This window comes from Salvelinus alpinus, chromosome 8 (assembly GCF_045679555.1).
Source record: "Salvelinus alpinus chromosome 8, SLU_Salpinus.1, whole genome shotgun sequence".
Lineage (NCBI taxonomy): Eukaryota > Metazoa > Chordata > Actinopteri > Salmoniformes > Salmonidae > Salvelinus > Salvelinus alpinus.
The window spans coordinates 29,603,231-29,618,963 of NC_092093.1; the positions used below are offsets into that span (position 1 = coordinate 29,603,231).

The 15,733-nt window shown below is 42.3% G+C and overlaps 1 protein-coding gene across 3 annotated transcripts in view; it reads left to right on the forward strand.

Annotated features, from left to right (window-relative positions):
• LOC139582924 (nuclear receptor coactivator 1-like) overlaps nt 1-15,733 on the forward strand; it is an 81,267-nt gene that overhangs the window by 11,670 nt on the left and 53,864 nt on the right. The window lies entirely within an intron of this gene.

The following is a 15,733-nucleotide window of genomic DNA, read 5'->3' on the forward strand; positions in this document are numbered from 1 at the left end:
CCTGCACTCTTGGCTGAGGTGTGTTTAGTTTTTCTCAGCCACCATTGAGCTTTAGGTGGGGAGAGGGATTTGCAGAGGTTACTCAGTGAGTCTTTAAACACACCTTGTTTTTAGCTTTTCTTCTCTCCACTCCACAGCATGTTGAGTTTGTGCTCAGCTCTCCCCCTGACCATGTGGTCTCAGGGGCTGTCACATGTGCTGCATTTTTGTCATGTAAATCAAATGCCTAGATGTTATTTAGTTAAGTCATAGCCTATGCATTACATACTTATGATTTATCCACCTAATTATAGTGCTTTCTTTTAATGTACATCTTTGGGCTACATTGTGACTTATCTTATACGTACAACACGGTCACCCTGGCGATCATTGATTGTGAAAGGAATTTTACACGGTGTAGCTGAACTTGAAAATGGCTAATTGTAATTCAAGGGGGAACTGATTTGGAAAGTGGCTTAGCTTTCATTAGGGAGTGTTAAAACCCAACATTTTAAAATGGGTCATAGTAAGAATGAAAAGGAGAGTTTAGGAGGAGAGGGAAAGGGCATTTCAGGGCACAGCTTGAGTTGTTGCCTTATTTTAACAAGCCGATCTTAAAGATGGCCTTTATAGCCTAAAGTTATAGACCACGTTGACTTAAGAAAAATAATAAATAGGACACAGAGCGTACAAATCAATCTTCCTATGTACTCACTTGAAGAACATAGGCTTTACGTAATAGCCAGTCAAAAGCAGCCTAGCCTAGTGTTTGTAAGAGAAAAAACATATCTTTGAGCTTAGTGGTTTGTGACAGGTGCCACCATGCCCCATGTTGTGTAACTGAGAGAGCAATTCAGCTGTGGCCCTATGGGCAGGCCGACGCAGTCAGACAGACAGGTCAGGATGTTTTAGCTTAGTGGCTCCGCTCAGCCACAAACCTCATGGAAATGACATCTTCCTTTAAAGTGGAGTGGTGTGGTGGCACACTGGCATGGAGCAGTGTGATTTGCCCATTGTCGCCAGGCCAGGAGATAGATAACCGAGTGACTGAGTGAACTCACCACAGTGTGTGTTATCTGGGCTCGCTTACAGGAAGTAGGGCCGAGGGCCTGTTGTGGCGATGGCGAGGGACAGCTAACCATAACAAACAGTAGGCCTAAGCGATCTCCCTGAGAGAAAGCAGATGATATGGAACGGCATGGAACCCAGGGGAAGAGATAAAGGCCTATGGGGAATGACGCAGAGAGCGATGTGGTGGAGAAGCAGGAGAAGCCACAAACCTAGAAGTGTCAGAGCATGAGATCATTACCGTCACTTAGTTTGAGTTTGTACTTTAGAAATCAGAGTGAAGGTTAAGTGTGATTTTATGCTGCGGTGCCTTCAGAAAGTATTCATCACTCCTTGACTTTGTCCACATTTTGTTGTGTTACAGCCTGAATTTAAAATGGATGAAATTTAGATTTTCTGTCACTGGCCTACACACAATACCCCATAATGCCAAAGATTAATTATGTTTTTAGAAAGTTTTACAAATTAATAAAAGATGAAAAGCTCAAATCAAAGTTTATTTCTCACGTGCGCCGAATACAACAGGTGTAGATCTTAAAGTGATCTAGCCCTTAACCAACAATGCAAAGTAAAAAAATTGGTATTAGGGAAACAATAGATAAGTAAAAAAAACAATAAAATATCAGTAGAGAGGCTATTTACAGGTGGTACCGGTACAGAGTGCGGGGCACCGGTTAGTCGGGCTAATTGAGGTAATATGTACCTATAGTTAAAGTGACTGTGCATAGATGATGATAAACAGAGTAGCAGCAGTGTAAAAGAGGGGGTTGGCGAGTGGGGGGGGGGAGACACAATGCAAATAGTCCGGGTAGCGATTCGATTATCTGTTCAGGAGTCTTATGGCTTGGGGGTAAAAACTGTTTAGAAGCCTTTTGGTCTTAGACTTGGTGCTCTGGTACCGCTTGCCATGCAGTAGCAGAGAGAACAGTCTATGACTGGGGTGGCTGGGGTCTTTGACAATTTTTAGGGCCTTTCTCTGACACCGCCTGGTATAGCGGTCCTGGATGGGAGGCAGCTTAGCCCCAGTGATGTACTGGGCCGTACGCACTACCCTCTGTAGTGCCTTGCGGTTGTAGGGCGAGCAGTTGCCGTACCAGGCAGTGATGCAACCAGTCAGGATGCTCTCGATGTTGCAGCTGTAGAACCTTTTGAGGACCTATGCCAAATCCTTTCAGTCTCCTGAGGGGGAATAGGTTTTGTCGTGCCCTCTTCACGACTCTCTTGGTGTGTTTGGACCATTCTAGTTTGTTGGTGATGTGGACACCAAGGAACTTGAAGCTCTCAACCTGCTCCACTACAGCCCCGTCGATGAGAATGAGTGCGTGCTCGGTCCTCCTTTTCCTGTAGTCCACAATCATCTCCTTTGTCTTGATTATGTTGAGGAATAGGTTGTTATTCTGGCACCACCCGGCCAGGTCTCTGACCTCCTCCCTATAGGCTGTCTTGTCGGTGATCAGGCCTACCACTGTTGCGTCGTCTGCAAACTTAATGATGGTTTGGAGTCGTGCCTGTCCATGCAGTTGTGGGTGAACAGGGAGTACAGGAGGGGACTGGGCACGCACCCCTGAGGGGCTCCAGTGTTGAGGATCAGCGTGGCAGATATGTTGCTACCTACCCTCACCACCTGGGAGCGGCCCGTCAGGAAGTCCAGGATCCAGTTGCAGAGGGAGGTGTTTAGTTCCAGGATCCTTAGCTTAGTGATGAGCTTTGAGGGCACTGTGGTGTTGAACGCTGAGCTGTAATCAATGAATAGCATTCTCACGTAGGTGTTTGGTTTTTTTCGAGGCGGGAAAGGGCAGTGTGGAGTGCAATAGAGATTGCATCGTCTGTTTGAGCGGTATGCAAATTGGAGTGGGTCTAGGGTTTCTGGGATAATGGTGTTAATGTGAGCCATTACCAGCATTGTAAAGCACTTCATGGCTACGGACGTGAGTGCTACAGGTCTGTAGTCATTTAGGCAGGTTACCCTAGTGTTTTTGGGCACAGGGACTATGGTGGTCATCTTGAAGCATGTTGGTATTACAGACTCAATCAGGGCCATGTTGATAATGTCAGTGTAGACACCTGCCAGTTGGTTAGCACATGCCCGGCGCACACGTCCTGGTAATCCGCCTGGCCCAGTGGCCTTGTCAATGTTCACCTGTTTAAAGGTCTTACTCACGTCAGCTACGGAGAGCGTGATCACACAGTCGTACGGAACAGCTGATGCTCTCATGCATGCCTCAGTGTTGCTTGCCTCGACGCGAGCATAGAAGTGATGTCACTTGGCAGCTCGCGGCTGTGCTTCCCTTTTGTAGTCTGTAATAGTTTGCAGGACCTGCCACATCCGACAAGCGTCAGAGCAGGCATAGTACGAGTCAATCTTAGTCCTGTATTGAGGCTTTGCCTGTTTGATGGTTCGTCGGAGGGCATAGCAGGATTTCTTATAAGCTTCCGGGTTAGAGTCCCGCACCTTGAACGCAGCAGCTCTACCCTTTAGCTCATCCCAAATGTTGCCTGTAATCCATAGCTGCTGGTTGGGTTATGTATGTACAGACACTGGGGGGACGATGTCCTCGATGCACTTATTGATAAAGCCAGTGACTGATGTGGTGTACTCCTCAATGCCATCGGAAGAATCCCGGGAACATGTTCCAGTCTGTGCTAGCAAAACAGTCCTGTATTTTAGCATCTGCTTCATCTGACCACTTTTTTATAGACCGAGTCACTGGTGCTTCCTGCTTACATTTTTGCTTGTAAGCAGGAATAAGGAGGATAGAATTATGGTCAGATTTGCCAAATGGAGGACAAGGAAGAGCTTTGCATGTGTCTCTGTGTGTGGAGTAAAGGTGATCTAGAATTATTTTTGCGCCCTGGTTGTGCATTTAACATGATGATAGAAATGAGGTAAACTGATTTATGTTTCCCTGCATTAAAGTCCCCAGCCACTAGGAGCGCCGCCTCTGGGTGAGCGATTTCCTGTTTGCTTATTTCCTTATACAGCTGACTGAGTGCGGTCTTCGTGCAAGCATCCGTCTGTGGTGGTACGAAAATAAATTATAAACTCTCTTGGCAAATAGTGTGGTCTGCAGCATATCATGAGATGCTCTACTTCAGGCGAGCGAAATCTAGAGACTTCATTAGATTCCGTGCACCAGCTGTTGTTTACAAATACACACAGACCCCCCCCCCCCCTGTCCATCCATCTTACCGGAGTGTGCTGTTCTATCTAGCCAGTGCAGCGTGTTTTAGAAAGCATGTTTTCCATGTTGCCATTCAGCCACAATTCGGTGAAACATAAGATATTACAGTTTTTGATGTGCCGTTGGTAGGATATTCGTGATCGTACATCGTCTAATTTATTGTCCGATGGGTGATTTCCCACTCGCCGTCGGTGGATCCTTACAAGGCACCCCGCCCTGTGTCCTCTCTACCAAATTCACATTTCGGCAGGACAAATATCATACCCCCAAGACACGCTAACCTCTCACCATTACAATAACAGGGAAGGTTAGCTTTTTTGGGGGGAGGGGTGTGTATGATATTTGTGCATCTAACTTTCTCACTCATTATTCATGATTCATTCAGGACTATCCATAATCATAGTAGCATCCATATTAATGTAGACGTGTTTAGAAACATATTATATTCTTATTTTCAATAAAAGTTACTCCAAAATGACGCAATACATTATTTACCATTAATTTCTATTGTGCACACAACCAAAACAAACCAGTAAATGCATCCAATAAGTTTTTAGAGTCACACACTTGATTTAATCATTATGTGCTAGGAATATGGGACCAAATACAAAACTTTATACACGTATAAGTGAATTTGTCCCGGTACTTTTGGTCCCCTAAAATGGGGGGACTATGTACAAAAAATAATGTAATTTCTAAACGGTTTACCTGATATGGATGAAAATAACCTAAAATTAAAACTGACAGTCTGCACTTTAACCATTGTATCATTTCAAATACAAACTGCTGGAGTGCAGAGCCAAAACAACAAAACAATTGTCACTGTCCCAATACCATTGGAGCTTACTGTAGGTCATAAATATATATATATATATATATCTCAGCAAAAAAAGAAACGTCCTCTCACTGTTAACTGCGTTTATTTTCAGCAAACTTAACATGTGTAAATATTTGTATGAACATAACAAGATTCAACAACTGAACAACTAAAAAAACTAAAAAAACTGAACAAGTTCCACAGACATGTCACTAAACGAAATGGAATGTGTCCCTGAACAAAGGGGGGGTCAAAATCAAAAGTAACAGTCAGTATCTGGTGTGGCCACCAGCTGCATTTGGGGCGGCAGTGCATATCCTCCTCATGGACTGCACCAGATTTGCCAGTTCTTGCTGTGAGATGTTACCCCACTTTTCCACCAAGGCACCTGCAAGTTCCCAGACATTTCTGGGGTGGGAATGGCCCTAGCCCTCACCCTCCGATCCAACAGGTCCCAGACGTGCTCAATGGGATTGAGATCCGGGCTCTTCGCTGGCCATGGCAGAACACTGACATTCCTGTCTTGCAGGAAATCAGGCACAGAACGAGCAGTATGGCTAGTGGCATTGTCATCCTGGAGGGCCATGTCAGGATGAGCCTGCAGAAAGGGTACCACATGAGGGCGGAGGATGTCTTCCCTGTAACACACAGCGTTGAGATTGCCTGCAATGACAACAAGCTCAGTCCGATGATGCTGTGACACACCGCCCCAGACCATGACGGACCCCCCACCTCCAAATCGATCCCGCTCCAGAGTACAGGCCTCGGTGTAACGCTCATTCCTTCGACGATAAACGCGAATCCGACCATCACCCCTGGTGAGACAAAACTGCGACTCGTCAGTGAAGAGCACTTTTTGCTAGTCCTGTCTCGTCCAGCGACGGTAGGTTTGTGCCCATAGGCGACGTTGATGTCTGGTGAGGACCTGCCTTACAACAGGCCTACAAGCCCTCAGTCCAGCCTCTCTCATCCTATTGCGGACAGTCTGAGCACTGATGGAGGGATTGTGCGTTCCTGGTGTAACTCGGGCAGTTGATGTTGCCATCCTGTACCTGTCCCGCAGGTGTGATGTTTGGATGTAACGATCCTTTGCAGGTGTTGTTACACGTGGTCTGCCACTGCGAGGACGATCAGCTGTGCGTCCTGTCTCCCTGTAGCGCTGTCTTAGGCGTCTCACAGTACGAACATTGCAATTTATTGCCCTGGCCACATCTGCAGTCCTCATGCCTCCTTGCAGCATGCCTAAGGCATGTTCACGCAGATGAACAGGGACCCTGGGCATCTTTGTTTTGGTGTTTTTCAGAGTCAGTAGAAAGGCCTCTTTAGTGTCCTAAGTTTTCATAACTTTGACCTTAATTGCCTACCATCTGTAAGCTGTCAGTGTCTTAATGACCATTCCACAGCTGCATGTTAATTCATTGTTTATGGTTCATTGAACAAGCAGTGAAGTTATTTGTATTGTTATGAATTATCTTTGAAGGACAGGGTCATGAAAAAGGACGTTTCTTTTTGTGCTGAGTTTATATATATATATATATATGTGTGTGTGTATGTACAGTGGGGAGAACAAGTATTTGATACACTGCTGATTTTGCAGGTTTTCCTACTTACAAAGCATGTAGAGGTCTGTAATTTTTATCATAGGTACACTTCAACTGTGGGAGACGGAATCTAAAACAAAAATCCAGAAAATCACATTGTATGATTTTTAAGTAATTAATTTGCATTTTATTGTATGACATAAGTATTTGATACATCAGAAAAGCAGAACTTAATATTTGGTACAGAAACCTTTGTTTGCAATTACAGAGATCATACGTTTCCTGTAGTTCTTGACCAGGTTTGCACACACTGCAGCAGGGATTTTGGCCCACTCCTCCATACAGACCTTCTCCAGATCCTTCAGGTTTCGGGGCTGTCGCTGGGCAATACGGACTTTCAGTTCCCTCCAAAGATTTTCTATTGGGTTCAGGTCTGGAGACTGGCTAGGCCACTCCAGGACCTTGAGATGCTTCTTACGGAGCCACTCCTTGGTTGCCCTGGCTGTGTGTTTTGGGTTGTTGTCATGCTGGAAGACCCAGGCACGACCCATCTTCAATGCTCTTACTGAGGGAAGGAGGTTGTTGGCCAAGATCTCGCGATACATGGCCCCATCCATCCTCCCCTCAATACGGTGCAGTCGTCCTGTCCCCTTTGCAGAAAAGCATCCCCAAAGAATGATGTTTCCACCTCCATGCTTCACGGTTGGGATGGTGTTCTTGGGGTTGTACTCATCCTTCTTCTTCCTCCAAACACGGCGAGTGGAGTTTAGACCAAAAAGCTCTATTTTTGTCTCATCAGACCACATGACCTTCTCCCATTCCTCCTCTGGATCATCCAGATGGTCATTGGCAAACTTCAGACGGGCCTGGACATGCGCTGGCTTGAGCAGGGGGACCTTGCGTGCGCTGCAGGATTTTAATCCATGACGGCGTAGTGTGTTACTAATGGTTTTCTTTGAGGCTGTGGTCCCAGCTCTCTTCAGGTCATTGACCAGGTCCTGCCGTGTAGTTCTTGGCTGATCCCTCACCTTCCTCATGATCATTGATGCCCCACGAGGTAAGATCTTGCATGGAGCCCCAGACCGAGGGTGATTGACCGTCATCTTGAACTTCTTCCATTTTCTAATAATTGCGCCAACAGTTGTTGCCTTCTCACCAAGCTGCTTGCCTATTGTCCTGTAGCCCATCCCAGCCTTGTGCAGGTCTACAATCTTATCCCTGATGTACTTACACAGCTCTCTGGTCTTGGCCATTGTGGAGAGGTTGGAGTCTGTTTGATTGAGTGTGTGGACAGGTGTCTTTTATACAGGTAACGAGTTCAAACAGGTGCAGTTAATACAGGTAATGAGTGGAGAACAGGAGGGCTTCTTAAAGAAAAACTAACAGGTCTGTGAGAGCCGGAATTCTTACTGGTTGGTAGGTGATCAAATACTTATGTCATGCAATAAAATGCAAATGAATTACTTAAAAATCATACAATGTGATTTTCTGGATTTTTGTTTTAGATTCCGTCTCTCACAGTTGAAGTGTACCTATGATAAAAATGACAGACGTCTACATGCTTTGTAAGTAGGAAAACCTGCAAAATCGGCAGTGTATCAAATACTTGTTCTCCCCACTGTATATGTGTATATATATATATATATATATATATATATATATATATATATATATACACATATATATATACACATTTAAACTAATTTCCTGACATTTCAGCCTAGTAAAAATTCCCTGTTAGGTCAGTTAGGATCACCACTTTATTTTAAGAATGTTAAATGTCAGAATAATAGCAGAGAATGATTTATTGCAGCTTTTATTTATTTCATCACATTCCCAGTGGGTCAGAAGTTTACATACACTCAATTAGTATTTGTTAGCATTGCCTTTAAATTGTTTAACTTGGGTAAAACGTTTCAGGTAGCCTTCATCAAGCTCCCCACAATAAGTTGGGTGAATTTTGGACCATTCCTCCTGACAGAGCTGCTGTAACTGAGTCAGGTTTGTAGGCCTCCTCACGCTTTTTCAGTTCTGACCACACATTTTCTGTAGGTTTGAGGTCAGGGCTTTGTGATGGCCACTCTAATACCTTGACTTTGTTGTCCTTAAGCCATTTTGCCACAACTTTGAAGGAAGTATGCTTGGGGTCATAGTCCATTTGGAAGACCCATTTGCGACCAAGCTTTAACTTCCTGACTGATGTCTTGAGATGTTGCTTCAATATATCCACATAATTTTCCTGCCTCATGAAGCCATCTATTTTGTGAAGTGCACCAGTCCCTCCTGCAGCAAAGCACCCCCACAACATGTTGCTGCCACCCCCGTGCTTCACGGTTGGGATGGTGTTCTTTGGCTTGCAAGCATCCCCCTTTTTCCTCCTAACATAAAGATGGTCATTATTGCCTAACAGTTCTATTTTTGTTTCATCAGACCAGAGGACATTTCTCCAAAAAGTACGATCTTTGTCCCCATGTACAGTTGCAAACTGTAGTCTGGCTTTTTTATGGCGGTTTTGGAGCAGTGGCTTCCTTGCTGAGCGGCCTTTCAGGTTATGTCGATATTGGACTCGTTTTACTGTGGATATAAATACTTTTGTACCTGTTTACGCCAGCATCTTCACAGGGTCCTTTGCTGTTGTTCTGCGATTGATTTGCACTTTTCACACCAAAGTACGTTAATCTCTAGGAGACAGAACGCGTCTCCTTCCTGAGCGGTATGATGGCTGCGTGGTCCCATGGTTTTTATACTTGCGTACTATTGTTTGTACAGATGAACGTGGTACCTTCAGGCATTTGGAAACTGCTCCCAAGGATGAACCAGACTTGTAGAGGTCTACAATGAGTTTGAAGGTAGGCCTTGAAATACATCCACAGGTACACCTCCAAGTGACTCAAATGATGTCAATTAGCCTATCAGAAGCTTCTAAAGCCATGACATCATTTTCTGGAATTTTCCAAGCTGTTTAAAGGCACAGTCAACTTAGTGGATGTAAACTTCTGACCCACTGGAATTGTGATACAGTGAAATAATCTGTCTGTGAACAATTGTTGGAAATGACTTGTGTCATGCACAAAGTAGATGTCCTAACCGACTTGCCAAAACTATAGTTTGTTAACAATACATTTGTGGAGTGGTTGAAATCGAGTTTTAATGACTCCAACGTAAGTGTATGTAAACTTCCGACTTCAACTGTGTGTGTGTGTGTATATATATATATTGTGTGTGTGTGTACCAACAAAGTCATAACTGGATCTCACTTTAATGTTTTTATCTAAACATAATCACCCATTAATAAAATTTCAGAGGTCGCTGTGTGTGTGCACGCTCGTCTGGTCTACATGGTTGCTCTCTTTGTTGTTGTAGCATTTGTGGCTGTACATATACAGTATATTTGCCTCAGGCCTCTGCCTGTATTTGCCTGCTTTCAGTTTAGTCAGTTTAGAGTTCAATATAGGAATGTGTTTATGAGGAGGGCTAGGCCAAGGGGCCAGGGTGAGGGTCTAGTTAAGCAGCTTGGACTGTCAGTCTCCCTACAATACAGACCCTGACCCTCCACCTCATGCTGGAGATAGTTCACTTATCATTGATGGAAATAGAACCTTAACATCAGTTGTGTTGTTGGGCAGAGTAAATGTATGAACAATTTTTATGTATTCCCAGTATTAATATGCTCCCATGTGTGTTTTTGTAAGATGAATAAGTAATTCAAGCATGGTACCAGAACACTGTTAGTCAGGCAGGACTGAATATGGGGCATTTTAGGGGAGGCTGTTGTTAATAATTGGCTCATATGCAGTAAAGTGGCCATTTTATGGTGCCATACATTACAATCTTACCTCACAGTATGTCAGAATAGATAGCAAAATGGTATGTGCACATTACCGAGGAATTGAAAGTATTTAACATTAACATAATATGTCAACCGTAAGTAGCCATATTAAGTAATGTCTTTGCCACTTGAGGGAGTGTGTATCTGACTATATTGGTAATTCCACCAATTAGGGGCCAATTATTTTATTTCACTTAATTTGAACATTATGTCATAAAGAGCACATGTTCAACTTAATAAAGAAACCCTTTTCCCATCTCACGAGGTTAAATAAGAAGATTACTATATTAAGTGTTTATTAAGTGCCAAATAAAGTAACAGGGTTGACTACTTCATCTTAAATCCCCATGTGACATGGGGAAGGGAAGTTTGTGTGCAACAGGGTGCTCAAGCTTGCAATTGAAAGCAAGCTTCACTAAAACATGTAAATTGTTGAAACATTTCTAGCCTGTCTATGGGTAACATGTTATGCTCGACGCACTCTGTTTTCCACCACAAAACACCAGAAAATTGCTAATTATTTTAGAACCAGCTCCCCTGCTTTTGCACTATAATTTGACTATCTAAAAAAAATGTTTTAAGGAATAGTTGCACCATATTACAATGAGAGTTCAGTTAATGTAATATGAGGGGCATGTTGTTGTTTTACCGTAAAATGAATCACTAATGATTCATGAAATACATAATAATCTTCTGAAATGACTTTGTCAAAGCAACAAAATAACTAGGGCTTTACGATGATGGTGAAAACTTGGAGGAATTTGGATGGGTTAAAGCTTCCTAGAAGTCAGAGGGACATGTCAAAATGATATATTTTTGCACTTTAGCGAGTATTTATTCATATAAAAAATCAGATTTTCCATGTTGTCTCTAACCCTTTACACGCATACCCAAATATGGGTTTAAAATGGAAGATTTGGGCACTAATGAGCACCTAAATTGGAACGTAGTGGCTGTACAGTAACATGCTATACATGAGGTCAGAACTCTGGCTCTGTGCTCCACAGCACTGTATGGGTTTTGACTGACATTCAGAACTTGAGCACCGCATGACAAGAAGTTGCCCCATCCCTCCTGATAATTGTGCAACTTTTGCAAATGTTTTGTGATGGAAATGCAGTAAATCTAAGATGACTCAATGTATTTTGAAAGATGAGACATTGAATATTATAATCAATTCTGCTTTGATGTCATACAAGCAAGCCAAACACCTGTGAGTCCAAATGTGCACTTCACATTTCCATATCATAAAACTCATGTCTAATAGTGTCAACGTTTATGATCGTTGATATACAGTGGTTGATATGACATGGATTCATGCCCTTGGTTGTTCTGAACACCTTAAGATTATTTTATAACTTAGTTAGTCATGTAAGGCAATAGAACAAGCTTTCAAATCATGCCCAACTGACCCAGATTGTAATTTATTATGGACTGTTTTTGATTGTGTAAACAACAACAGTAATTGTCTGACGGCAGGGATGCAGGGTTGTGTTCCAAACGAAACAACTACAAGTGGTTGCTCTAGTTCATCAATGGCAAAGCTAAGAGAGCAAAAAATAAAAGTGCATTCAAAGTGCTTAGGAACTGTGCACACTTTGGAGGCCACTTGGAGACACCAGTTAGTCCTCTCACTCAAACCCTTTTTCTCTTGTTGCACCTACCACACATTTTCCAGGAATAGTCTTATCATGTTGCTGAATGTATCCAGAGAATTTTCAGATTTTGTTATCAACAACAAACAATTGTGGCAAAGTACAGTAAATGTAAAATGCATATAAAAACACTAATGCTTGGATTCATTCTTCTCAGATGAACTGTTGTGCACTCACCTTTTTGGTTTAATAATTTTTCCTTTCTCTCCGAACTGTTCCCTTTCAATTGCTACAATGGTTATGCATTTTCATATTTCTTCTGTAAGAAACATTTAAATTGATCCCTATCCATATAGGCCAATTACCACGAGTGTAAAGGGCACTTAATTTAATATAACAGGCTTTTATATTATGTTATTTCTATTTGTGCACAATTTTATACTTAAAATTTCAAAGGGATGCGAAAGGCAGTCGTTTCATGGGACGACCCATATGTCTGTCTATATCGGGGAGGGACAACTGGCGGCCTGTGGCCTCCCTTTTGTTGGCCCGCGGATAAAAAACATTTAAAAAAAACATTTGGTAACTCAGTTGAGGTCTCAACTTCCTGTTGGGAGTTGCCCTTCTATTAGTGCTGTCAAACGATTTATCGCAATTAATCGCATGATTTTCTGTAGTTAATCATTTAGAATTTGCTCAAATTTGGCCCTAAAAGGTTTTCCATTTAAAAAAGCAGTGCATTGAGTTACAGGGGTACTATGCTTTGATTGTAAGGGACATAAACACAATCTGTATCAGAAACAAAATGCTCCCAATATGTAAGTATGCCTACTCCCTCTTATAAATGTTCTTGAAGTTTAATAACTCACGCGCATGCACACACACACACACTGTTACAGCTTCAGGAATTCTAAATTAGTGTTCTCCCAATTTCTGATTGGAGGGTTGACTACAGGAAAAAAGAACTGGCTCTGTGGATACAAAGAGCATTTAATCCTGTCCAACAATGTTATGAATTCCACAGAAGACAATAACAACATGTCAGCCAGGTCTGAGCTCATGTAATACGGCTATTAAATCTAGCCTAGACTACTTCGACATGAACCAGTAATAAACTGCTATTACTAGAATTTTGATAATTTGCTTAAATCTTTTGACCTGAACTAAAACAAAAAAAACAGACGCTAAATGGAATGGATGTTCTGATTTAAAATCATTGTGGGAAATTAGTTATATCAAGAGCCATTCAGCCATGGCATTGGAAACATTACTTTGGTTAGCTAGTTATGCTACCGTTAGCTAGCTAGCTATCTAAATCTGTACAAATTATGTTTTTGCTGTTTATCTAAAGAAATGCATGGGAATGTGTTTATGGTTGAACTTTCTGTAAGTTTTCCTTCAAAATTGTAGCTCAAAGCTGAGCAAATTGTGGATGTTTAAGGGACAGACGTCGCTACATAACAGCAGCTGCCACCGTGTGCAATAGGGTCCGTGCTTAAAAAGGCTCCGTGCGGTGAAGAATTGGAGATGCGATTAACGGCGTCAAAATTGATCAGCAATAAAAATGTAACATGTTATTAACGCGTTAACTTTGACAGCCCTATATAATACACAAGGTGCAATTTCAAAATGTGGTTGTGCATCATCAGTTTTTCACCTATGTCAGTCACTCAATTATCCCATGGCCGCCTTTTTTTATTTTTTTTATTTTTTTTTATTGGTAAGTTAGTCGAGTGGCCAGATATCAAACATTTTAGTAAACATGGTCGATTGCTAAATCTTCTCTGCCCTATGGCAAAATGTGTAGAATTACAACAAACTTGTTTTAAAACGGCAAAATTTTCTGTTTGCCCTCTACAGTCGAGTGGGGCCGCTAAAATGTTTTGCTCGCACGGTGGCAAGGCCCCCCCCAACAAAATGTATCTTAGGGCCTCCAAAAGGCTAGAGCCGGCTCTGACTGCATGTGGGGATATGGATGTGGGTACACATACCCGGGGGCCACTGCGGCCCCTCATGATGAGTTCAGATATTTTTGTGTCCCCCACCCCATCAGTTTCCCATCCCTGGTGTGTGTGTGTTCACTCACTCACTAGCCTCCACCAGTCTCTCCATTACATGTGAAGTCAGGCAATCATCAGCTGAAGGCTGAGCTTACTGGACATCCTCTTCTCTTATTGGTCAGGTCGACTGTGTGCATGTCAGGGTTTCATTTGACCGGCAGCATTTTAATTTAACAGACATTTGAGAATTTTACCAGACCCATATGCATTGGGTGCCTAACCTGATTAGGGCATCCACCCACTGTGCTTATAATGACAGATCACATTTATATTATGGTCATTCTTAACAGATTATGGTCATTCTTAACAGAACATGCAACTCCAGGATGCAACGGCTTGCTTCCTTCTTACTGAATTCCAATGCGTGCTTTGGAGATGTTAGAATAACTGCCACATTTTACTTTTACTCAGCCAACAAGACGAGTAACGAACAGCCAAATCACTAGCCTATGTCAATCTAATATTCCCCATAGTAATATCCCCCATAGTAGAAAAGTGTACCTGTTCTATTGGTCGGCTTGTCGTTCTGTGCGCGAAATAGCCTATTCCTAACACTCTGGGACAGTTGTGGGAAGATCAATCCCAAATTCATACAGCCAATAGGCCTAGGCTACACACAAAAAAGGTTAAAAAACAATGAGGCTGATGCAACAGATCAGGACGTTTAGATTAAAATGTTGAGAAACTATTATTTCTTCACTTTATAAGTGCAGAAATGCGCACAAGGCAGTAGGCTACGCAAATGTTCGTTCCACAATGCAATTAACGGGAAACATCATTGTCAAAATCGCACCGCACATTTGTGAGGTTTCATGTGACAGATGAAAATATCCATTCGAAATTTTGAAAGAAGGGAGATCTAAAGATGCAACAACTAGCATGGTTTGCTGATATGACTACGATTGTGCCTTTGGCTACTGGACAGTGAAAGAAAGTTGAAAACCAATAGAACATGAGAGAAATAGGCTAATGGGTTCAATGGCATATGGAAGTCTTTATAAAATAATTGTCTCCACGTTTCTATTGTTGGATTTTACTTTAAAGCAAGGTAAGACATGCCTCATATGAAGTTAAACCATTCAGGTTTCAAACAATTAAGTATATGTTTTCAAAATTAGTACTTCCTCCAGCTCATTGCAAAGTGGTGTGACGTGCTGGAGCCTGCCTACCGTTGCCTATATGCACGTGAATCAGATCAAATTTTATTGGTCACATACACATGGTTAGCAGATGTTATTGGGAGTGTAGTGAAATGCTTATGCTTCTAGTTCCGACAGTGCACCAGTATCTAACAGGTAATATCTAACAAATTCCACAACATAACCTAATACACACAATCTAGTAAAGCAATGGGATGAGAATATATAAGTATCAAATATATGGATGAACAGTGACAGAGTGGCTAAGATGCAATAGATAGTGAAGGATACAGTATATACATATGAGTTGAGAAATGCGAGTTATGTAAGCATTCTTAAAGTGGCATTATTAAAGTCACTAGTGTTCCAGTTATTAAAGTGGCCAATGATATCAAGTCTGTAGGTAGGCAGCCGCCTCTCTGTGCTAGTGGTGGCTGTTTAACAATCTGATGGCCTTGAGATAGAAGCTATTTTTCAGTCTCTCTGTCCCAGCTGTGATGCACTTGTATTGACCTTGCCTTCT